The sequence below is a fragment of the Macaca nemestrina genome, chromosome 12, assembly GCF_043159975.1.
Source record: "Macaca nemestrina isolate mMacNem1 chromosome 12, mMacNem.hap1, whole genome shotgun sequence".
In the NCBI taxonomy this organism is placed as follows: Eukaryota; Metazoa; Chordata; class Mammalia; order Primates; family Cercopithecidae; genus Macaca; species Macaca nemestrina.
Window position 1 is genome coordinate 110,845,484 of NC_092136.1, and position 24,755 is coordinate 110,870,238.

General features: G+C 41.8%; 1 long non-coding RNA gene across 1 annotated transcript in view; it reads right to left on the bottom strand.

Annotated features, from left to right (window-relative positions):
• Positions 1 to 19,498: 19,498 nt before the first annotated feature.
• LOC105493634 (uncharacterized) overlaps positions 19,499 to 24,755 on the bottom strand; it is a 313,017-nt gene continuing 307,760 nt past the window's right edge. Inside the window, exon 7 of the long non-coding RNA XR_011611053.1 lies at positions 19,499 to 24,533. This is a non-coding gene — a long non-coding RNA (uncharacterized lncRNA). The remainder of the gene's footprint in view (positions 24,534 to 24,755) is intronic.

The window sequence follows — 24,755 nt, forward strand, 5'->3', positions numbered from 1 at the left end:
ATAATAGTAAAACGAGCTCCATAGCCCTGGATTTGAATTTAAAATAATTATTTCCAGTTATGTGAGCCACATACTTCCTGTACTGTTTACATTAGTTAGTTGCATTTTATGATACTTGCCATATCAATTGTCCTAACTAAAGCCACATTAATGCATTTCAGCTGAACAGCAACCCTGGAAGAGAGGTGAGGGCACATGAGTAGAGTGGTCACATAATTTATCATCTAGACTGGAATTCTTCGGAGAGTAAAAGGAGGCCTTGTCAGTGATAACATCAGAGCAAGAGGCATAATTCTGGGCTATCCTTGGCAACTTGGGACATGAGAGCACTCTGCACATATGGAAAGAAGGATTCAGAGAGTTTAGGTAATTTGCCCAAAGTCACACAGCTGATAAGTGGTGTCTGTGGATTTAGACCGAAAAGAGGCTGACTCCAGAGGAGGAAATTCAGCCACTGTGCAGGCATATATGGATTCTCTGTTGTGATCCAGATTTGGAGACCATAAACCTCATAGGTCCTAACTACCAATGAAGATGGGGGCCTTTCATGAACAAGATACAGGCAGGATTTTGTGGACAGTCAATCAGATGCCCTCATGCACCTGGGTACCAACCTCACAGTGTGCCATAGGACTGTGGTGCCATGATCCGTGGGTGATGTCATGTGCAAAGAATTTTTAAAACTGACTTAGTGAAGCACAATAATTTCCCCTATCTTTTAAGTGAAGCAATATATTATAAGAGCACTTTGTGAACTGTCAGGCATCATATAGATTATTCATTCATTTACTCATTCATCATTTATTCACATTTATTCTTCATAGTATAGTGGTTCTCATGATAGTGTGGGGAGCCCTTCAGGTCACACAGCGGCTTCACCATGGGTGAAGACCCTGTTCCTTGGGTGATGTATTAGAGTTCTCTAGAAGGACAAAACTAATAAGATATATATATATATGTGTGTATATATATATATATATATATATATATATATATATATATATATGCCATTTGCAAGCTGAGGAGCAAGGAGAGCCAGTCTGATTCCCAAAACTGAAGAAGGTGGAGTCCAATGTTCGAGGGCAGGAAGCATCTGACATGGGAGAGAGATGTAGGCTGGGAGGCTAGGCCAGTCTAGTCTTTTCATGGTTTTTCTGCTTGCTTTATATTCTAGCTGCACTGGCAGCTGATTAGATGGTGCCCATCCAGGTTAAGGGTAGGTCTGCCTTTCCCAGCCCACTGACTCAAATGTTAGTCTCCTTTGGCAACACCCTCACAGACACACCCAGGATCAGTACTTTCCATCCTTCAGTCCAATCAAGTTAACACTCAGTATTAACCATCACAGATGACGTGTATTTTCAGCCCCATCTCCCTTCATTATCACTCTTCTACCTTGCCCTGGGTTGGAACATGCTGAACTGCTTTTACTTGTCTCATGGCCTTGGTACATGCTGTTTCTTCCTAGAGTATCTCCTTTCTGCAGCGCTCCATTCAGCTTGGAAAACTTTATCTTTCAGCTCAAATGTAACCCCCTCCAAAAATCCTTCCCTTGCCTCTCTAGACAGAATTCAGCATAGGTTTCTTCTGTGCACCCATGGTATCTCTCTTACATCTCTAACATAGCCCTGATTCAGTTGTTGTCACCGTTGTTCTTAAGTCTGCTTTATTCACTAGACCATGAGGTTTACAGGGCAAGGACTGAGCTCTGGTCATCTTGGCATCCCCAGATACAGACACAAAGGACACTTGGCAAATGTATATCAAATGAATGAACATCATGCTCAATGGCATTATCCAGCCTTGCCATCCTGCTCTTTAAATGTCTCACAGGCCATTGGTACGATATCCGTGTTTTGAATTCACAGGAGGCCAAATTATTTAAATCTGGGCTATGCTAGTCTTGCGGCCTCCATATCTAAAGGAATGAGGAAACGTATTTATAGAACACTGAATTGCATAGTACCTGGTGAGCACTCAATAAATGTTAATGAATGAATAATCCATATAATAGTTTTGGAAGGTAGGTAGTAGTAATACCCTCTCAAAGATAAGAAAAAGAGGTTCTGTAATGCTTAGTAACCTCCTAAGGCCAAAATAGTAGTAAGCAGGGGAGCTAGATTTAAACTCAAATCTATTTGGCCCCAAAGCCTGTGTGTTTTTTTTTTTTCAAGCCTAAAAGTAAAAAGAAAAAGGCAGCCTTTGTTGCCAGCAAATGCTGAGGTGAGAGCCTCGGGCTACCACCACCAGCAGTCTCTCCTCTGTTCCTAGGCACTGTTCTTCAGGGGCTTCTCAGTGGGTTTTGGGGAGTTCAGAGAGAGAGAGAGACCACATTTTTTTTTTTTTAGAACTTCTGGCTCCTTCTTCCATACCCCCTGACCCGCACAGGCTTGCTTCCACTTGGCTGGTATCCTCAGCCCTGGACTAAGCAAACCTACCTGTGGTTCATTCCTTCAGATTCAACACTTGGTGAAGTAACCTGATGGACTCACCTCTGTGGATTGAGTAATAGATGCCCCCACTTTTCTTAGTTGAGATGCTTATATTTAATAAAGCTCTGTTCCCTGGAGACCGAAAATCTGTGCAGAATGGATGTAGTAGTTAGTGAGAATTCCAGGTGGCAGGTTGGGGTGGAGGAAGAAAAGAGAGAATCTAGGACAAAGGGACCCATAAACTTACCTCATTAGTGGGTATTCACTGAATGCTCCCTTTCCCTCCCTCCCTGTCTCTCTCCATCTCTCTTCCCTTAGAACATCACCCCAGTCAGCAGCACTTTCTCAAGCTTTTTGTTCAGTCCCTGTCAACCCAGGGGCCCAGGAGGCAGAGGGAGAGGGAATACAGATGAGTTTGTAAAAATAAGAGAAAGCTCTGCAACTATCCAAACCTCTACAGCAGTAACTTGGAAACAAACAAGATAATGTATAATGAAGGACAAGTGTGTTCACAGGAGGGTGGTGGCCTGTAAATGGGAGTAATTTGCCTGATAATACCAATGAGCTGGCACTTATTAAGCACCTACTGTGTGCCGGGAACTTCACAGTTTACATAATCCTGGGGGTGATTATGAGGTGAGGGCTACTGGCATACTCACTCTATGGATGAAAAAACGGAGGCCCAGAGAGGTTAAGTAGTTTTTAACCAGCACATAAGTGCCATGTGACCTAGGATACATCACTATCTGAAATTGCATTTGGCTATCCACTCCCCTCCTGCTCAAATTACTTTGTTTTTATTCACAGTATCTCCATTTGAAATAATCTTGTTGAGTGTTTGCTCTATCAGTTCCACTCCTCTCTTCCCTTCCCACTCCAAGAGAAAATGTAAACTCAATGATGGCAGGCACCTTGTCTGTCTTCAGTGATGTGACATCCTCAGATCCATGCACAGACAATAGGTCCTCAGGAAAGATTTCAATGAAAGGCATGATGGAGTTGGGATCTGAAAACAAATCTATGTTGCATCAAGGTTTTTAACCACTATTCTATTTCACCTTCCTCAACTCTAGTTAGCTAATCTGCAACATGGAGATAAAGGCACCCATCTTCCATGGGAGTGGTAGTGTTTATAAATGCCTTCATGCTTTGCCTGGCACATGGAAGTGACTCTAAACGGTCTATTTAGTAATATTGCTATTATCCCCTCTTTCTTGAAAACATCCTGTTTGGCATTAAAGACTTTCCTATGCAAAGCAGAACTAGCACCGACTGAGTTTGTCTTAAATAGGTTATTCTGAAAGGAATTTTCATAAGAAATGAAAACATTTGGCTTCTATCAAACTCTAGGAACACCCAGAATTCTATGAACCCGGGCCTGGGCCTGGGTCTTGGCATAGGGACCTGCCTGTTCTCAGTCGTCACATAGTATGAATGCCCTAATGGGCCCCAGGGGGACAGCTGCAGCCAAGAGGCCTCATTTCTCACACACCAGTCTTCTCAATGACCAGATACAATGGCCTCGCCTGGCCCTTCCCCAGCCTGCCCTTCCCTAGCCCAGAAGCACCTTCGTCCCAAATACCCCAGACGCTACAATCACATTCCAAAGTTTTCAGGATTAAGAGTCCTGTTGTCTAAGTCTGTGTCTTCAAGTTACCAACTCAACCCATTTGAAAGAAAAGGCATTTTCTTTACCAATATCTTTTCCTTGCCCTATCCTCCACTGACTTTTTAACTAAATTTTCCAGCTTGGGAGTAGATTATCTTTGCCAATTTTGGCTTTGAAAGAGTTAGCTCTCTGGAAATTGGACCCTCCAGGAGGTATTTTAACTCTTTCAAGCCACAGGAGACATTTCAGTGTTTAGTAGCTGTCCTGCTCATCTAGATAAAGCCAGACCACCCAGGCCAAAGCTAAAGCTTGGCTCTTCCACCAGCCAGGAAGTCTCTAAGAAGAGAGTGGGGAAGAGGTGCTCAGGGGAGGGGACATAAGAGTATGCATAAACTCATTATGAATTTTGGGAGCTAAGACACCAGTGTTTAGGCCATAGCTTCTCAGTCCATAATTCCTTTGCTCAAGGAGCACCCCTCTCGCTGGGAGGTCAATTTGAGAATAACCAAGCAAACCAAGAGGCAATATAAGTGAGGGTGCCACAAATTCATAGACATCAGAGGACAGGGATGTCAGTGTGGATTGGAATAACTGAGGAAGACTGCATGCAAGTGATGGATCTTAGAAGAAGCATTGGAGACCAAATGGACCTCAGGTAGATAAAGAAGGGAGAGGACAGTACAGATAGGAGGATCAGCATAAGCAAAGGCTGCAGGATGGAAGTGTAGGGGTGGAGGAGGAGGTGGAAAACAGAGTATGTAATTGGGGAGGGAGGAGAGACATGGCAAAAGCCAAAGTTTCTTGCAGAACAGTGGTGAGAAATAGGGCTGGAGAAGGACACAGCTGTTTCGCATATGACCCAATAACATTTACTTAACCTAGTTCCTTGCCTCTTGAAGGAGAGATGGAATGTTCTGCATCTTGAAATAGCAATTTGGGTCACAAGTGAGGGATTTTGAAACCATACCTAGGTTCAAGGAAGGAAACAGATTGTCATTTGCTAGGTGTACTTTTGCTTGCCCTTTAAATATTGGTGTCTCTCAGGAGTCAATCCTTCCTTGACTTCTCCTCTTTCTGAACATCCTACCAAGATAATTACATCTACTCCCATGCCTTAAACCACCACTCATATGCTGCATCTGCCAAGTCTACGTCTTTGCCCCTAGTCTTTCTCTTGGGCTCTAGACCAAGATACTTTCGGAAGTGTTTTCTAGTCACTTCAGTATCTCTGTTTCAGTTCATTTTCATGCTGCTGATAAAGACATATCTGAGACTGGGCAATTTACAAAGGAAAGAGGTTGAATTGGACTTACAGTTCCACATGGCTGGGGAAGCCTCACAATCATGGTGGAAGGCAAGGAGGAGCAAGTCATGTCTTACATGGATTGCAGCAGGCAGAAAGCTTGTGCAGGGAGACTCCCATTCTTCAAAACCATCAGATCTTGTGAGACTTATTCACTATCACAAGAACAGCATGGGAAAGACCATCCCCATGATTCAATTACCTCTTACTGGGTCCCTCCCACAACACATGGCAATGCAAGATGAGATTTAGGTGGGGATACAGTCAAACCATATCAGTCTCTAAAATTGAGCATTATCTTCTTGCTAAGACCTACTTAACTCTTGAATTTCCTACCTCTCTTAAAGCTTCCTTCCTTCCTTCCCTCCTTCCGTCCTTCTTTCCTTCTTTCCTCCATGAAGCATTAATTGAATACTTGCTGTTTTCTAGAGACCATATTAAATGACCTTTTGCCTTTGAGGAGCTCATACTATAGTGGAACAAGTAGATGAGTTCAATAATTCATTTCCATTCATTTAAAAGCTGTTTCTGAAATAACCATGTATAAAATAAGTATCCATAAAACACTGAGATAAATAGAGGTAAACAACAGTAGGCTCAAGAAAGACCTCCTTGGTTAAATGAAATCAGAGCTGAGTCTTTAATATTGAGGAATTAATTGGACAAAGAAGAGAAGACATAAGAAATAGTATTTGAATAGGACACAAAAAAGAGAGAGTGAGCAAGTAACATTTGAAAAAGGATGCTCATAATAACAAAAGTAATGGCTAACATTTATTTAGCCCTCACTATATAGCAGTTACCAAGATAAGCACCTCACGTTTGTTTTTAGTCTGATCCTCAGAAATAATCACAGAAATAGGTAGCAGTAGCTTACCCATTGTGTAGTTGGTAATATTGAAGTACAGATGAAAACACTTGCCCTTGAACTTTTGTGAATAAGCAGTTGATCTGGAAACCTAAGTTTCTCTGGCTCCAGAGCCTCGATAATGGAGACGTGCAAGAAAGAAGGTTGGGGCAGCAAGCAGAAGCAGGATTCTAGAGGGTCTTACATGCCTTAGGAAAGGGGTTGAGTTTTATCTTGAAAGAAATGAGGAGCTACTCTAGGCTTCTAAGCAAAGAAGTTACCTGAGGCAGATCTCCATTTAGCAAGGTCACTTATGGCAAGGAGTCCAGGATGAATTGGGGGTTGAGAGGTAAGACTGGAAGCAGATGGCTCCATTAGAAAGCTACTGTCAGCCAGGCACGGTGGCTCACGCCTGTAATCCTAACACTTTTGGAGGCCGAGGCAGATGGGTCACCTAAGGTCAGGAGTTCTAGACCAGCTGGCCAACATGGAAAAACCTTGTCTCTACTAAAAATACAAAACTTAGCTGGGCGTGGTGGTGCACTCTTGTAATCCCAGCTACTCAGGAGGCTGAGGCAGGAGAATCACTTGAACCCAGGGGGTGGAGTTGCAGTGAGCTGAGATTGCACCACTTAACTCCAGTCTGGGTGAAAGAGCGAAACTCCATCTCAAAAAATAATAAATAAAAGAAGGCTACTGTCATAGTCCGGGTGAGCTTCATGAGCCCTGGAGAAAGAGGCAGAATGGAATGACTCTGTTACACTTGGGCTGTCAAGGGAAAGGGTGGGTCAAGAACAGTGTCGAAGATTTGAGAAAGTCAATTTGCTTTTTAAAAAAATTATCACTCGTTTGATAATTCAGTCAACAAACATTAAGTGTCTGCTTTGTGCCAGGGACCACACTAGGTTCTGGGGATAAAACTGATCAACAACATATAGTCTATGGCCTCACGGAACCAATACTCTAATGATGGAGCTAAATAAAAATCATCACAGGTAACAACTGTGAGAGAAACGCACAAGTACATCATACTGGGCTTGGGAGGCTGAACCACAAGATGGCTCCCCAGAGGAGGGAATGCTCTTGATTCTTCTCTTGATTGGTAGTCTCACGTTTCTAATGATCAACTGGTCACCTATGCTGGCTGTTCCTTAGGCATTTCTAATCTATGTCCAGAGTTAAAAGTGAAGCCATGCTCTCACCTCCAACATACATTCCTCCTCTCAGGTATCATATTTCATGTCCCGATCAAATTATTCATACAATAAATATATTCTTTGAGCATCCATAAAGTGCCAAGTATTGTATCAAGCAAGTTTAGATAATTCCTAATGTAAATTAATATCTTCACTTTGATTTAAAAATAAAAAAAAAACAGAGGTCATGGGCATTTGAATTATGTATTCTGAGACAACATCACAAAACTTAATCTAAGTATTATTAAGAACACTAGCTTTCACATTTTTGCATTTTTTAGCACCTGTAAAAATTATTGTCCTCCCTGGAACAAAATGGATGAACAGGGCTCTAAAGCATGTTTTACTTGTTGGAAAGCAGAAACACCAGTCCCCTGCTGCAGGGCAAAGTCCACTGTGAGGTGAGAGTGACATTGTTCACTCCTTAAGGTCTAGCTCCAAATGGAGGAAGCAGGCAGGGGGTGTCAGACGGGCCCCATGCTTCTGCCACCATTCAGCCTGGCTGGACAGTGTATGATGAGAACAGCTTGTGATGTCCTCATGATAAAGACTGAGATATTTAATGGAACATTTCTACTGAGCACAGCTTGGGATCTTTCACACAGTTCTACCCTCTCCAAGGTGGCTCAATCTTTGTTTGTGTAAAGGCACAATTCTCAGCAAAATCTGTGTGATTAACCAAAGAGGGGAAAAGTGGAGGTAAAGAAGATTCTAGGGACAATACAGGAAGGCCCAGAGAGGGGTGTGTCCCACAGAACTGACCACAGAGACTTGTCCCTAATATGCGGTCCATAAATGCTCACTGAATGAATGAAAGTGAATGCATGGAGGGAGGGTGGCAGGAAGGATGTTAGAAAGCTCTGGGATGAGGGGAGATGGCAGAACCCATTACAGCTTTTCAATAAGGTAGTTTTAATTACACGCCTCTTTCTTTGACTCACTGGTACTTTATGCCTGAAGTACTAGGGAAGGGGAAGAACAGAGGCTGAAACGTCACAACTGGCCCTAGTAGATTCTGAGATAAGTGCTCTGGGGAACTTTTGCCAAATTTGCACTCCATGAGACACCATGAGAGAGGTCTGAGCAGCTGCAGATTTCTATAGAGAGTTCCTGTCATTGAGCTAAACTGTGGAGCTCATATTTCCAGTGCTGTAGTAAAGGAAAAGTGACAGGGAGGCAATTTCCAAACATAAGATCCCATACAGATGTTTCCAAACAGTGCTCCCCAAATCCCAAGACCCCAAGGCAAAACCCTGGCTGCTATAACCCAGGTGCCTTTTCAAGGCCCACGATGTACAATAGGCCTTGAAAAGTTAGTACCAGTACACTGAAAGCTCATGCCCCAGTTAACAGAAAGAACCTCACTTCCACATCTACTGAGATATGTCATCTCTGTCAGACTCATTTAACCAATGAATTAATCCCAACTCGAAACATTTACTGAGCTTCCAACATTGACAAATTTTTGTTTCTCTTCATTCCTTGGTTGAGTCTGCAGCCAAAAGTTAAAGCACAGACTTGCCCTTAGAAAGTGAGTTCTTGATTCTAAAGCTCATTCTGAAAGAGAAAGCACTTTTCTCTCATGAGCGATCTTGTTCTCACAAGTTAGATAATTTAGATAAGTCTCTGGGGTTTGGAAAAGTCTAGAGAACACTCTGCAGTCCAGGGCCATTGAACAAACGGAACTGTTTAACCTTGTAAAAGTTTGCACAATTCTCACAAGTCTGGTCAGAAAATGGGAGCTTAATTTTCAGATGCAAAGGTTCTAGGTTGCATCTGCCCAGAGCCCAGACACCCTTGTGGGAATGGTGGTTACAACAGGCTCGGAGGCATAAGAAAGCCCTGGAAAACATTCCAGTTGGAAAGACATGAGTACTGATGGGGAGGTCACAACTAGAGCTTACAACTAAAACAGGTGGAGGAAACATAACCATCTCAACCTCATGAATGTCTCTGAGGCCACTGGTCACTGCACTGCTCCAGGTTGCTTGTGTAATCATTGCACATCCAGGCTCCACCATTTCCTCCTGGCCTGTCTTGCTGGACTCCTAGACCAGCTGTTCACAAAGGGTGTTTTTGCTGCTACTATTCAACAAACAGTGCTGGGCAGAGGCTGAGAGGATGAGGGCAGCTCCTGGGCCAACCAGGCCTGCAGGAAGGAGGAAGGAGGAGGGTTACGTATGAGGGCTCAAGAATCCACGTTCACATGTAGGTTTGATTCAGCTTCCATCCTCACAGCAGAACATTCTCCTGTGTTTTCTCTCCTTAGAAGTGATTTCGATTTCTCTCTTTTTAGTTTAACTGCTGTTACTTAGTTGATGCTACATTTGCTCTTACTGAAGTTTGATAGAATTATAATTCCTAACAGTGTTTTCAGAATACAGTTTTGATATAATTCTTATGAATATATTATTTACATTTCATTGGAATTATAAAGTTAGATAGCTTAAAAGTAGTGTATTCTGGCTGAAGAAAGAAGTCCACCCCTCACTCACCCTCACTTAAACCATCACTGAAGGGTTATGGTGGGGTCCACCTCTCTATATTGGCTGAGCTGGAGCTTGGAGCACAGGCAGACACAGCAAGAGCTTGGCTCCCAGGTCCAAAGTGAGAACTAGCTCACCATGGCAATGGCTTTAGTGTCTCAGATGTGGGTAGAGACCCATTACAGCCACAGAGCCTGAGTCTGAAATGTGGGTTCTTGTGGCGTGACTACAGCTCCAGGGTCGTGGCATGCATTGGGTTGGGAGAGGTAGTGGCTTCTTTCTCAAAGCAACTCAACAGCATCCACTTCTTATGGAAGGAAGGGGTTACCTTGTGGGAATGACTGTTGGTTACCTCAGTGTCGAGAGATGCCACTGTCCTCTGGGTAATAGGCCCTGGGACCATGTTGATTCCTCTCACTTGGCCAATAGCCTCCTCCTTTCTTCTTTGTTCTTAGGATGCCCTGGCATCTCAGGTATGCCGGTCTCACCAGAAACCCTTTCTATGTGGCAATTCTTCATTTTTTTCCACCACTGTGTTGCTGCTATTCTTTAATGAGCCTCTGAGCCTTCTCTGAGATATTTTGTTTTGTGAATAGTGATCTACATTTATTTTTTTGTGGAGGGGATGAAGGCTAGTATCTCCTACTTCACCATCACTCACCTGAATAAATTTTGATTGGTTTAATCACACACACACACCCCTAAACAACAATAACAGCATCTCAGCTAAATGCAGTAAACTTTTATGTGTTTAGCCCTACCTAACTTCATAGATCACTTTAGAGCAATCCTTTGTTTCTTAATTCACAATCTTTTTCTCACTTTTGTTAGTTTGTTCAGGATATTATTCTTGCTGTTTAAACATTTCTCAACTTTATGCAGTAACAATTAAAAATTTTCCCTTTATGGCCAAAGAAGAAAACAAAGTTAGCTTTCACTCTGTCTCTAGTTGTTTTTCATCACACAGTTTTCTGGGATCCAGAGCTTAACATTTTGCCAGAAACAGAAGTTGGTTATTTTATTTTTAAAACTCTGTTCACTTAGCACTTCAGTAAATATAAAAATTAAATGTACAAAAATATTTAAAAGAAGAATGTGAGAAGGCTGGAGGAGAGAAGAAGAGCAAAGTCACAGACGCGTGAATGGCCACACATCTGCTGCGACTACAAATTGTGAAGCATTATTAGAGCATCGAGGATGCGGATGTAAGATGGGGCTGGGAAGGTTAGCACAGTACAAGGCTGTGGTCTCTATATGATTGGGTTCTATTTAAGGGAGAGAGGAAAATACATGTCAGAAAGATCATCCTGTCTAGACAGGCGAGCCTAGGTGGGTAGGGCAGGCCTGGAGGATGGGAGACCAATTAGGAAGTTGTTGCTATAACCCAGATGAGAGAAAATTGTCTTTAACTAGGGCACAGAATACAGCAGTAAGTACAGAAGAAGGAACAGATTCCAGAAACATTTAGCAAGTCTAGAAGAAGAGGCATTGTATTAGTCTGTTCTCACATTGCTGTAAATAAATGCCCGAGACTGAGTAATATATAAGGAAAAGAGTTTTAATTGGCTCACAATTCTGCAGGCTATACAGGAAGCATAATGGGGAGGCCTCAGGAATTTTCCAATCGTGGCGGAAGGCAAAGGGGGAGCAGGCACGTCACATGGCTAAAGCAGAAGCAAGAGAGTGAGACCGGTAGGGGGGTGCTACACACTTTTAAGTGACCAGATCTCACAAGAATTCACTATCTTGAGGACAGTAACAAGGAGGATGGTGCTAAACCATTCATGAGAAATTATCCCCCATGATCCAATCGCTTCCCACCAGGTCCCACCTCTAACATTGAGAATTATATTTCAATATGAGATTTAGGCAGGGACACACATCCAAACTATATCAGGCATATTCCAAAAAACATTTAGCAAGTCCAAAAGAAGGGGCATGTTCCAGAAACACTTAGCAAGTGTAGAGTAAGTGACATATTCTAGGAACATTTCATAGGGAAAATCAATGGAACTTGGTGAGGAGTCAAGAATGGTTCCCGGCTTCTCATGCAAGTAATTGAATGTATGAGGGAGCTGCTGAGATGGCGAGTTGTTGAGGCTGAGGAGCATGTTTTGAGAATAAAAACTAACATTTTTTTCTCTTTTCCCATAAAGGGAAATTTTTTATTTTTACTGGATAAAGTTTAGAAATGTTTAAACAATGTGTGATGAGGAGGGGAATGGCATATATCACGATAAAAGACCATAAACTAGGTGCACCCACTCACCCATAGATGAGTTATGTTTTAAATATATTTGATGCGATAAGATTAACTTTGGACACCTTCCATGTACCCTGCATACCTTTGATCTCTGCTTAGGCCCCACATCTCAGCTTTGAATTCTGTGTCCTGAATTGACTACTTTATGCTTTCTGCTTGTGACCTGGGACTGGCTTCTCAATTTATTGGTTATAGGGCATTTATTTGGTGGTTGCAGTTTCTGAGTATGTCTTTGACCTGAATCTGTGATTTGTTGTAATGATGACTTCCTTGTCTTGTGGTTCTCTTTGAGCCCCAGTGGCAATCCCTACCTACACAGGTTAGGAGGAACCACTCTTAAGGGAGTTACCCAGGCAATTCTGAGCTGCCTCTTTATAAAGGAATTTGAGAAGGGAGGGAATATATCTGGCTGTTGTACCAGGATACCTGTGGGTTTCCCTGGTTATTTATATGAAAAACATCAGCAGACATCGATCAAGTGCCTGAAATGCACCGGGAACTAGAGATTCAGCTGTGGGTGAGATAAGCACAGCCCCTGCCCTCCATTATTTCATACGTTAGTTAGAACAGGAGAGAAACAAGTATACTTAGAAAAATAAATCCTCCTTCCTTTCCTCTGCCCTTTTGGGGGTTTGCTCTGGAGAGAGGATGATAACTCTTATACCAAAAGCCATTCTCATATAGAAATTCAATGAGATGGGTATTTTGCCTAAGAATTAGCTCTGACCTGAGATTTTTAAAAATATTCTTTAGTTTCATGTTTTCTATTTTTTCTTAGTGTTTCTGTAGTGAAAGGAGATGTCACTGCTAGGTGGGACTTTGTACTGGGCTGTTAGGCCCTTGGGGGTGGAAAGTAAACACTTTTTTTGCTTCTTAGAATGTTCCCTCTAAGGGGATGGGGTGGGCCATGGGGGTAATGTTGTGTTTCTCTTTCCTATTCCATCAAAATTCCTGAGTGTGAGAGTCCATGCAAGTGTGTATGCCTGGTGGCAGTGCGTACATATCCTCTCTGGAGATACCCACAGAAGCCCAGAATACTGCAGGGAGAAGGAGAAGGTGTCTCTTGCATTTAACGTAGTGGAGCGATCTCAAGGGAATGTTACATGAACTGTTCTGCTGAAGCCCTCATTCTCCAACTCCATGACCCTGCAACCCCCGTTTTCACAGATTATACCAGATGAATAACCTAGACTCTAAGACACATATTGATGGTGACTCTTTTGCCCCTGGGTAAGGGAAAGGACAGATTCTCCTTTCCACACTGAGTTTAACTGAATAATTTCATCGAAGAACAAACAAGTTTTGCATTAAGCTTCTGCATATCTATTAGCATTGATAGCAATATCTAAGATAACTAAGTCAAAATATTAATAGCACCTACTACCACGGCCTCCCAAAACACAGGGCAAAGCGCTTGCTGCTCCCAGGATTGTTCTCTTGGTGACAATTTTCTGTTCCAAGGGATCCTTCTCCTACAAATAATAACCACCAACAAAAATCTCATTTTAAAAGAAAGTAGAGGAGGAGGAAGGGAAGGGAAAATTGGTCACGGTCAAAAAGAAAGATGGTAGGAGACGTCTGAGGCAGGAGCATGTGAATTTTGGAGGCCATGCTGACCTAGCACAAGCTGCTAATGAGGAGTGTCTGCCTAGAAGTCTGCCACTTCCTCTGGAAGCCAGAGTAGGGGCTGCACTGCCTTGAGGGGCTGCCAGGATCTATGAGGCCAAGCCCATTCTATAGAAGGTAGTGGGCCATTTGTGGATCTTAGACAAGCTATTTAACCTCACTGTGCCTCAGTTTCCTCCTTTGTATAATTGGGATAATAAATCTACCTCATAGAATTTTTAAGAAAACCAATTAAATGAGTTATTATTTGTAAAATGTTTAGAACCATCAGTGCTTGGCACATAGAGTGCTGAGGAGTGCTTGTTCAAAAGTAGGCCCATTCAATGTGCTGAAGTCACTCTCACGCAGAGCCGTGAGGTACAGCAGAGGGCAGCTGAGTTGGGTGTTGAGGACCCCCAGACCTGCCCATAGCCAGCACTATCTGAAGCAATGGCCCATAAGGCAATGTGCGATGAGGAGGGGGATGGCATATATCACAGTAAAAGACCATAAACTGGGTAGGTAAGGGCTTAGAGGGCTGCACACCTTATTACTCAGTTTGCAAGACTGAGATTCTAAGGTGATTTTAAGCAGCCCAAGTTGATAAATCCCTCCAGTTCTCAGATCATCCCTTGGCCCCTAAGCTACTCCTAGAGCAAGCCTGAGCCATTCTTTTTATTGTCCGTATGAGAGACGTTCTAATCTGTTTGAGCTCCATAAATACTCTTCTACTTTTGTAGTCACTTTCTTTGTCAACCAGATAGGTGTCCAATAAATACTTGCTGAATGGCTGTTCCTGCTATAAGAATCCTGGTTACAGAAAAGACATCCACAGATTGGGAGAAAATATTTGCAAACCATACATCTGATAGGGAGTTAATATCCAAAATGTGTAAGGAACACAGACGACTCAATAGCAGCAAACAAACAACCTAATCAAAAACTGTGCTTTCTCAAAAGAAGACATGCAAATGTCAACAGATACACAAAAAAATGCTCATTACCACTGATCATCAGGGAAATGCAAATTAAAACCACAGTGAAATATCACCTTACACCTGTGAGAGTGGATATTAACAAAAAGGTGAAAGAAACTAAGTGTTGGCCAGAGTGTGGAGAAAAGGGAATTCATGCGCACTGTTAGGAATGGAAATTAGTGCAACCTTTATGGAAAACAGGATATCGATTCCTCAGAAAACTAAAAGTAGAATTACCATATTATCCAGTTACCTCATTTCTGGGTATGCATCCAAAGGAATTGAAATCAATATGCCAAAGAGCTACTTTCACTCCCACGTTCACTGCAACATTATTCACAATAGCCAAGATACAGAAACAACCTAGGTGTCCATCATCAGATGAATGGATGAAGAAAAAGTGGTATATATACACAGTGGAATGCCATTCAGCATTGAAATATCAGAAAATTCTGTCATCTGCAGTAACAGATGAACAAACCTAGAGGACATTGGGCTAAGTGAAATAAGTGAGGCATAGAAAGACAAATACCACACTATCTCACTTACATGTGGAATCTGAAATTTGAACTCATAGAAGTAGAGAGTAGATCGATGGTTACCAGAGGCTGGGGGAGGGGAGGGGATGGAGAGGGAAAGGGGAGATGTTGATCAAAGCATGCAAAGTTTCAGTTAGACAGGAGGAATAACCTTTACTGATCTATTGCACAGAATGGTGACTGTAATAAGTAACAATGCGTTATATATTTCAAACCTCAAAAACAGTGGATTTTAAATGTTTTTACCACAAAAAGTGATAGGCATGTGAGGTAATGGATTTGTTAATAGCCTGATTTAGGTCAGGTGTGGTAGCTGACACCTGTAATCCTAACACTTTGGGAGGCCAAGGCAGGCGTATCACCTGAGGTCAGGAGTTCAAGAAGCAACCTGGCCAACACGGCGAAACCCTGTCTGTACCAAACATACAAAAATTAGCCAGATGAGGTGGCACACACCTGTGGTCCCAGCTACTCAGGAGGCTGAGGTCCGATAATCACTTGAAACCGGGAGGCAGAGGTTGAAGTGAGCTAAGATCACGCCACTGCACTCCACCCTGGGCGACAGAGCGAGACACCATCTCAAAAAAAAGAAAAGCCCAATTTAATAATTTCACCTTGTAAACATATATCAAAACATCATATTGTACTCCATAAATATATGCAATTACTACTTGTCAATTACAAATACAAAGTTTTAAATTTCAATTTAAAAACCGGAAGAATCCTTGTTACTTGTCATCTGCTGTTGTTGGTATTGGAGGGAACCTTCTTAGTTCCCCTTTCCACCTCTTCTATAGAGCCTGTCTTCTGCCTGTAACTTTCTATCTCTCCCTCTCTCCATTCCATTTGCTTCACAGCAGGGAACACCGCAATGCGTTCCTTCTGTAGTTCCTTCCTATCATGCCCCGACAATATCTCTAATAGATAAGGGTACTCTTCTCTACTGAATTCATTAAGTGGCCTTAGTAAATCTTATTCAGCTGTGGTCAATTCATCATTCTCTACTGTTTTCCTTGAGTACTTTTCCCTTCCTCTCGACCTGAACATCATATCCCATACCTAAGCCAATTTATAATTTACCTATTTATAATTTATGACTGACCATCATTGATGTCTGGTGAAACTTTTAAAGCGCTAATCCCACAACAGTTACACAGAAACATCCCCCAACCCGGACACGTGGCACACAGTAGGTGATGTAAACTGATCGAATGACTGATGGGATTGGTCAACCACTCATTTTCAAATACTTACTGAAAAGTTATTTTAGACCCAGCCTCCATCTGTTCCAGAAGTTAAAAATAAAATGAGAATTCAATTAAAAGCATGCAAGCAATCTACCCAAAGTTGTGCCAGATCTTCTGAGAATATCCTATTTTCCAGCCGATCAGAAACGGAAGTGTGTATATGCCAATAAACACCTTAGAATGCCAAATTATTTAATTAAATAAGAGAGAAATCAGTGTGGGTACAAAACAGCCAAGATTTTTTAAAAGCATATTCTACCTTTAAGTTTCTTGCCCCTATTTTTCTGCAGAGAGATGTCGTTCAAAAGAATGTAAAGAACTTAGCCATATAGTACCTTCTACTCTATTTGTCTCCTCTGGTCAAGTCAGTGGGTGGAAGCTCAGCAGTCTCCCTGCTTTCTATTCTGTAGTACTAACTGTAAAGTTCACTAAACCTGGACCCACCCCAGAGCTCATTACAAAGTTTGACTTGTTTTAGGCTGGAAAGAAATCTCCACTAGGTATACACTAAAGCCTACCAGTCTCTTTCTAATCCTTATTTTGCTGAACTCAGAAGAAACATTTTCTAACTAGATAGCTTTCATATTTCTTCCCCGAATGGTTCTTAACATGTATTTAATTCTGTTCAAAGTCTGTGACTAAAGGAGTCCCTTAAATTAGCTGATCTATTAATCCTGTTGCTGTGTCAATTCTTATTTTTAAGATTCACTTTCTGTGAATTGCTGATGTATGCAAGATGATGATAGCTGCTGCTTCTTCGTTCTTTTTTTTTTTTTCAGTCTCTCTCTCTGTTGCCCAAATTGCAGTGCAGTGGCGCAATCTCCACTCACTGCAACTTCTGCCTCCTGGGTTCAAGCTATTCTTTGCCTCAGCCTTCTGAGTAGCTGGGACTACAGGCATCTGCCACCAACACACCCAGATAATTTTTGTATTTTTAGTAGAGACAAGGTTTCACCATGTTGGCCGGCTGGTCTTGAACTCCTGGCCTCCAGTGATTCACCCACCTCAGCCTCCCAAAGTGCTGAGATTACAGGTGGAGCCACCATACCCGGCCTGTGATGACAGCTTCTTTCTAGTTAACATGCTTGAGACAGAGGCATTGCAAACAATGCCCATCCCTAAAATTTCCCAAACAGATCTAGGTGCCCACCATATGCACACACATACACATATATACGCATGTATATACACACATAATATATTTACATATTTTAATTGAACTATTTGAATGTAAATTGCATACATCAAAATATATCACCTTATGTCTCCTAAGAAGAATGAAATCACTCTCAAATATAAAGATATTTTTGGTTCTGTCTAGTTTCCTTTGCCTTTTAAAATAGTTTAATTACTTTTATTCATAGTTGAAGAATACAATGAAATATATTTCATAGTGAACTTTAATAAGAACAATTATGCAGCACTGTATCTGGATACAAAGAGGTTTTTCCAGCTTCAGTTGTAACAAGATAGCCTTCCCTCTTCTTCAGGACTTTCTATCTCAAAGAAGCCAGCATCGAAACAGGCAAAATGGCTCTGAATAGTTCTGTGGTAAACATTATTATGGTTTGGATGAACATTCACTTGGATACTAAAAGACAAAAAAGAAATTTATGACTGGGTGCAGTGGCTCATGCCTGTAATCCCAGCACTTTGGAAGGTGGAGGTGGGTGGATCATTTTCTGAGGCCTGGAGTTCGAGACCAGCCTGGCCAACACAGTGAAACCTTGTTTCTACTAAAAAATATAAAAAATAGCTGGGTGTGGTGGCATACACCTGTAATCCCAGCTACTCGGGAGGCTGAGGCATGAGAATTGCTTGAACCCAGGAGGCAGAGGTTGCAGAGAACCAAGATCTCACTGCACTTCATCCTGGGCAAGAGAGTAAGACTCTTGTCTCAAGAAAGAAAAGAAAAGAAAAGAGAGAGAGAGAAAGAAAAAGAAAGGAGGAAAGAAGGAAAGAAGGGAAGGAAGGAAGGAAAGAAGGAAGGAAGGAAGGAAGGAAGGAAGGAAGGAAGGAAGGAAGGAAGGAAGGAAAGAAAAAAGAAAAAAAGAAAGAAAGAAAGAAAGAAAGTTGTTTGACTTCCATCATCATTTCTTCTCCTTTTGCTTCCAGTTAGTAAATTATTTTCTGAATAATCCTGTGCCTTCCTAGTAAAGTCTATCTCCTGGTACTGGCTGGATTGCGCCATTCGAGGTAAATTGAGTGACTGGCATCATCTTTCAACACACAATTTGATTCAAACCAGAGAAAAGCAAAGTTCCTATTCCCTCTTAGTCCATAGCACTGAAGTGTACACTCTTTACAGGTAAAGCTTTTCATAGATCCTGACAGAGGTGAACATTTATTTGTGGACAGATATTAGGCAACCTAAAGTGTCGATGTCAAACTGGTCATCGTTATTCATCAACAAAGCTAATCAGAGTGCTCAACACTCAGACAGAGCCTTCAATATAGAAGGGGATAAATTTAAGTGAGCCAGTGGATTAGATCATAAAGTAGCTATTATTTTAGGGCTATGAAGGGAAGCAGGGTATGCTACTCCAAAATATGCCACTTTGACATAAGAATTATTTTGAGCTGAAGGCATGTGAGTTCTTGAAATCCTTCATCTGCCAGGAAGCAGAGGCTCCCAAAACAACTCAATTGTCATAAATCCCCTCCCCAGGAACAACTGTAATCTCTCTAGAAGTCCACAGCACACCCAGACAGAAAGTGTCTTAAACCATCACCCACCTATTCTCCCAAGGGCCCATTTATCTTTCTGAAAAGCCATTTGCTGTTCCATAAGTGCCCTTTCTCCCCGTCCCTTTCCCCTACTGTTAGGTATCTACACCCCAAATTCTAACCAGTTCTTCGAGTTACTCATCGTTGAGCACTCTCATGGGTATGTGTGATGCACATGCTAATAAACTTCTGTTTGTTTTTCTCTTGTCAGTCTGCCTTTTGTCAGATTAGTTTTAAAAGGCCCCAGCCAGGGAGTCTAGGAAAGAAAGAAACAGAAAGAAAAAGACTTTTTTTAATCCCCTAAAGCTGTATGGAACCACTGTGATAGTTCTATCCAGAACCATCAACCATCTATGGGTGATGGGTACACTGTAGCAGAGGAAGATCACAAACCAGCAAACAGAGGAGTAAAACCAGGATGTGGAACCAAGGCTTCTAAGCCCAGGTCATTTCTACTATATGATACTCTTTAGCAAATACCAGGAACTATTACTAGAAACTAGCAGCATCAGAAATAACAACAGGAAGCCAACTAAATGCTTCAGAAAATGAAAACCACCATGGAAGTTCAATCATCTGCTTTCTTTTGTTTATAGTTCCTTTACCCGGGGAGAGGAGAGCTATGGCCATCTGGAGTAACACACGTTTTGCATTTAATGGGAATGAATAGTGAAAACCAGCCAGAGGGATCTGTTTAGGTTAGTTCAGCTTTTCTTTGCTTTGGCTTTTTTTAATAGGATGCTATAAATTTTAGATGTTTGTATCTGAGTGAAACATTCAATGTATCATCTCTTGAAATTTTGCTTTCACAATTAATTCAAATAGCTTCAGAAAAAAAATAGTCATATGAATTGAAAGCTGCTGAAAGAGGCAACAAATTGAGTGCAGGGTGAGGTTTCCCAGGATCCAATGTGGAATCCAGAGCTCTTATAAGATACTCAAAAAGGGGGAGGAGGCTGTGCTATCAAGAAATACATTTATGGTGCTACATCGAGAGGTGACAGGGACTGGGGCCAGAGACAGGGAAATAGGTGTACCTGAGGACACACAGATACACCTAGGTGTGTTAGAAACAGAAAAAGATTGAAAACCTCTTTGAAAAATGACTTATTTGCCAATGATGAAAAAATAATTTATTAACAATGACAATAATAGTAGTAACTTCACTAAAACCCTCCCTATGGATTATGGGCTGCCACCCATCTCTATGTATTGCCCTCCTGGCTTTCTCTTCACTCCAACCAAGTTTCTTTTAGTACTTTGACTTCATCCTGACTGGTGTTTGTATATGCTCCTTCTGCAGGGAACACTGCTTCCCACTGCCCCTGCCCCTTCACCTGACGAAGTCTCACATGAAACAACGGTTCCTCAGGGAGCCTTCCCCAATTTCCTGAGAATCAGTGACATCCCCCTGTCTTATGTTCTCACAGCCACTTAGGTTTTCATGACAATCATGATAATTTTATTCTTGTTCAATGGATCTTCTAGGAGACTATCAATTCTATGAGGTCAGAGACTATGTCTGTCTCCCAAACTCACAACACAGTGCCCACCACAGGGGTATTCAGTAAACACTTGTTGAACAAATTACCATTGAACAAAACAACATCTGGATGGTATTTTCTGGTAAATACAGTATTTTGCTTTATAGGGAAAGGGGGTATAATTTAGGAGCTCCTTGAAATTGCCAAACATTACATCAAATTCTCATTTATCTCAAGTAATCCAGAGTTAAAATCTACTGATAATAATATTATAACACTTTCTATATATAATTTTAAATTATATGTGTAATACATAATCATTATAGTCCCATTTATCCCCAAGAATTCTTCCACATCTTTTTTTTTTTTTAATAAACTGGTAGAAAGGATCTAATTTGATTCTTGGGGTTTCTTCTCTTTAATCATTCATGATTTATTGATTTATCCATTGATTTATGTGTTCATTTCTCCTTCTGTCACAGGAAGTGTAGAAGCTTCTCTGCCTGTCTTTACCACCCTCTAGTCTAGGCCAAAACTGAGGGTAGAAGAGTAGAAAACACAAGGCAGACTAAGAGGAAGCAAGGATTCTGCAACAGTTGCGTGCTTTAGAATCAACTTATTGACTAGATGTCTGGCGGGTTGGATAGCACTAAGCTTTATATCCTCCAAGCATCTCCCACTTGACCCACTGCAAAGCTGGCTCCATGCAGAAGACTTCTTATTCTGGAGCCTCTACTCTTTAAAGGGCTTTAACTCAGACCACACAGAAAATTGTGGCCCCTGAGGTCCATTAGGTCATACGGCAATCCTATAGCTGAGCTGGAACCTTCCAAATGGGGTCTCCAGAGCTTTAGGAAAAAACTGAGGGCACATGCATATATAATGTTACAGGAAGCAAATAAATGAATCGTTAACACAGAAAGTTGGATAATTTTTTTGTTGCCATTTCTCTATTTTTTAAAGTATCATGAGCATGATTACATTATTCTTGAAGTTTTTTAAATTAAGGAAAAATGAAAAATCCCCAGAGAAACCCCACAGTAAATGCCTCGTCCGGCTAAAAGCTCCTCAGCACTCTGCCAATGTGGGCCAAGTGGCCACGAAGGGAGAGAGGTGCACCGTAGAGGTAGGTGAGTCCCAGGAGAAATGCTCACAAACCTGGCAACACCCAGTGTTATCCAAGGTTTGGTGGATATTTTTCTCAGCAGACTGGATTAGTGGGTGAAGATGAAGGCCAAGAAAACATGGAACGTGCTGTCTAGTCAAGGAAACCTTTCTTCTAGAAATATTTATTCTCTTCTCTAAAATCTAGATTCCTTTGCCTGGTATAGTAGTGTCTCTTTAAAAAATGCCTTTCCCCTAGTTTCCGTGGAACTTAGACTCCTGGGGATAGAAGGAAATTTTCTATATTCACTTAATCTACAATGTTGGTTTTAGTCAGTTCTGTGCTTCTATCAATTGACACCACCAAGAATCTTCCTGCTTTTAAATACCCCAGCTATTGATAAGATGAACAATGTCTGCTGTCTAAGATTGACCTGTGACTTTTATGGAGATTGACCTTTTATATGAGATTATTACTCAACCTGTATAAGTAAATCTCACAAGGACTGGTGGGGGTGGTAGGGGAGCATCAGTCAAAGGGAAAGCTAAAGATAGAGACTTTCAAAACTCTTTGGGCTGATGTATTAGTCCATTTTGTATTGCTATAAAGGAATACCTGATACTGGATAATTTATAAAGAAAGAAGGTTTATCTGACTCATGGTTCTGCAGGCTGTAAAAGCATGGCATCAGCATTTACTCAGTTTCTGGCGAGGCCTCAGGAAGCTTTTACTCATAGTGGAAAATGAAGGGGGCACAAGCATGTCACATGGTGAGAGAGGGAGAAAGAGAGGGGGAGGTGCCAGGTTGTTTTTAAAAACCAGCCCTCACATTAACTCAGAGTGAGAACTCACTCATTACCATAGGGAGGGTACCAACCCATTCATGAGGGATCTACCCCCATGACCCAAACACCTCCCACCAGGCCCCACTTCTAACACTGGAGATCACATTTCAACATGAGATTTGGAGGAGGCGAATACACAAATCATATCAGCAGGGAAAGGGTGCACAACACCAACATATGTGGAAAACACTGCCTAGTTGTATGACTTCCTTTGGGCCAATGGAACATTAACGATTGTGCCATAAGTGCTTGTGGCATGGGGCTTGCCTGCTGTTGCAGCTGGGATCCTTTTACTATCATGCAAATAAGCCCAGAATAACCCCTTGGAAAATGAGAGACCATGTGAAGGAAGGCTTAGTCATCCTAGCTGTCCCAGACAAAGTTATCATAAGCCAGCTGGCCCCAGCTGTCCCATCAGTTCACTGCCAGTCTATGAATAAGGCCAGTTGAGGCCCTCCAAGCCTGACCAAGACAAGAATGATCACACTAAGCTCAATCTGCAGAACTGTGAGCCAAGCAAAGGGTTATTGTTTTAAGATGCTAAAGTTTAGGATGGTTTGTTCCCCAGCAATAGCTAATGGATACAGAGGTCACTTGAGCAGCATAATCCCTGAATCTATGCAGCCACATCAGCCATGTCAATCTTCAGGGATTGGTGCATAAAGATCAAGGGCAGAGAAGAGCTGCAACAGTACCATTACGATGTAGTACCTTTGGCAGATGACCCCCCGGCCAGCATATGAGGCTGCTGTTTTCCTGGCTTTCCACCAGTAGAATCATTTGTACAGCCGTGTTTTTCACAGCTAGGTAAATCCATACCCTATCAATATTTAATGCTCTGACTGCTTTTCTCTCCTGTGTCCTCTGATCAAGTCTCAACATTGGCTTACCCTTTACTCTCCCTGGCTCAGCTCAAGGGAGTCACTTGTGGCCAAAGAGATGATTATTTCATCAGCACCAACGTGGGTCTGTAGAATACTATACAACTGTCAAAATTATCTTAGGCCACATATCAGAAGGCTTTTCTAGACATTCGTAAAGAGTTTGATTTAATGTCTTCACTAAGATACCCTAGGGAGGTTATTTTCATTCACCATAAGAACTGGCTGTTGATGTTCCTGATAGGATGCCATATTTCAAATTATCTATACATGAGTCCATCTGTCCCAATCAAGTATAAATTCTTCAAAATCAGAGACCATATGTTATTTGTCTTTGAAATCTCCATGCTTACTGCAAAGCCTAACACATAAGTTCAGAGTCTGTCATATGAAATGAGTGAGTGAATAAATGAAATCAATCAATAAGCCATGTGCTTTGGACAGGCCCAGTACCATACTGATTTATTTATAGGATCACAGTATGAGAGTGTTGTATTCTTTTTTGCTTAGCAGACTTCTGCATTTTGGTAGTGGTTGCTTTTTGTTTTTATTTATGTTTGAGACAGGGTCTTACTCTATCACCCAGGTTGGAGTGCACTGGCGTGATCACAGCTACTGAAGTCTCAACCTCCTGGGCTCAAGCAATCCTCCCACCTCAGCCTCCTTCGTAGCTGGGACTACAGGTGTGCACCACCATGACTGGCTAATTTTCTATTTTTTGTAGAGATGGGATCTCACTATGTTGCTCTGGCTAGTCTCAATGTCCTGGGCTCAAGAAATCCTCCCATCTTGGCTTCTCAAAATGTTGGGATTATAGGCGTGAGCTACTGCACCTGGGCTTTCTGTATTTGGGGCTACTGTGAAATATCCGCAGTTTCTCTGGTTTTCTTTTGGTTGTAAGATTTTGCCTTCTGGATCACTATGATTTAGAGAGTCTTAATTCACATGTAATAGATCCAATGTAGAATTTCCTTTGCTTCATTATTTCTGCAAAAACAAAGTTAAACATTAAGCAACAATCAACTGAGAAAAACATCGAAAGAATTCTGGATACAGGAAAAGGGAAAGCTGCGGTTATCGTATGGAGTCTTTCCTACATGTTACCTTCTCCATGAAGCCAACACTTGACACCCCACTTAAAACAGCAACTTCCCATGTCACCCCCTACCATCCAAATCCTGCCTACTCTGCTCTATTTTTTCACAGCAT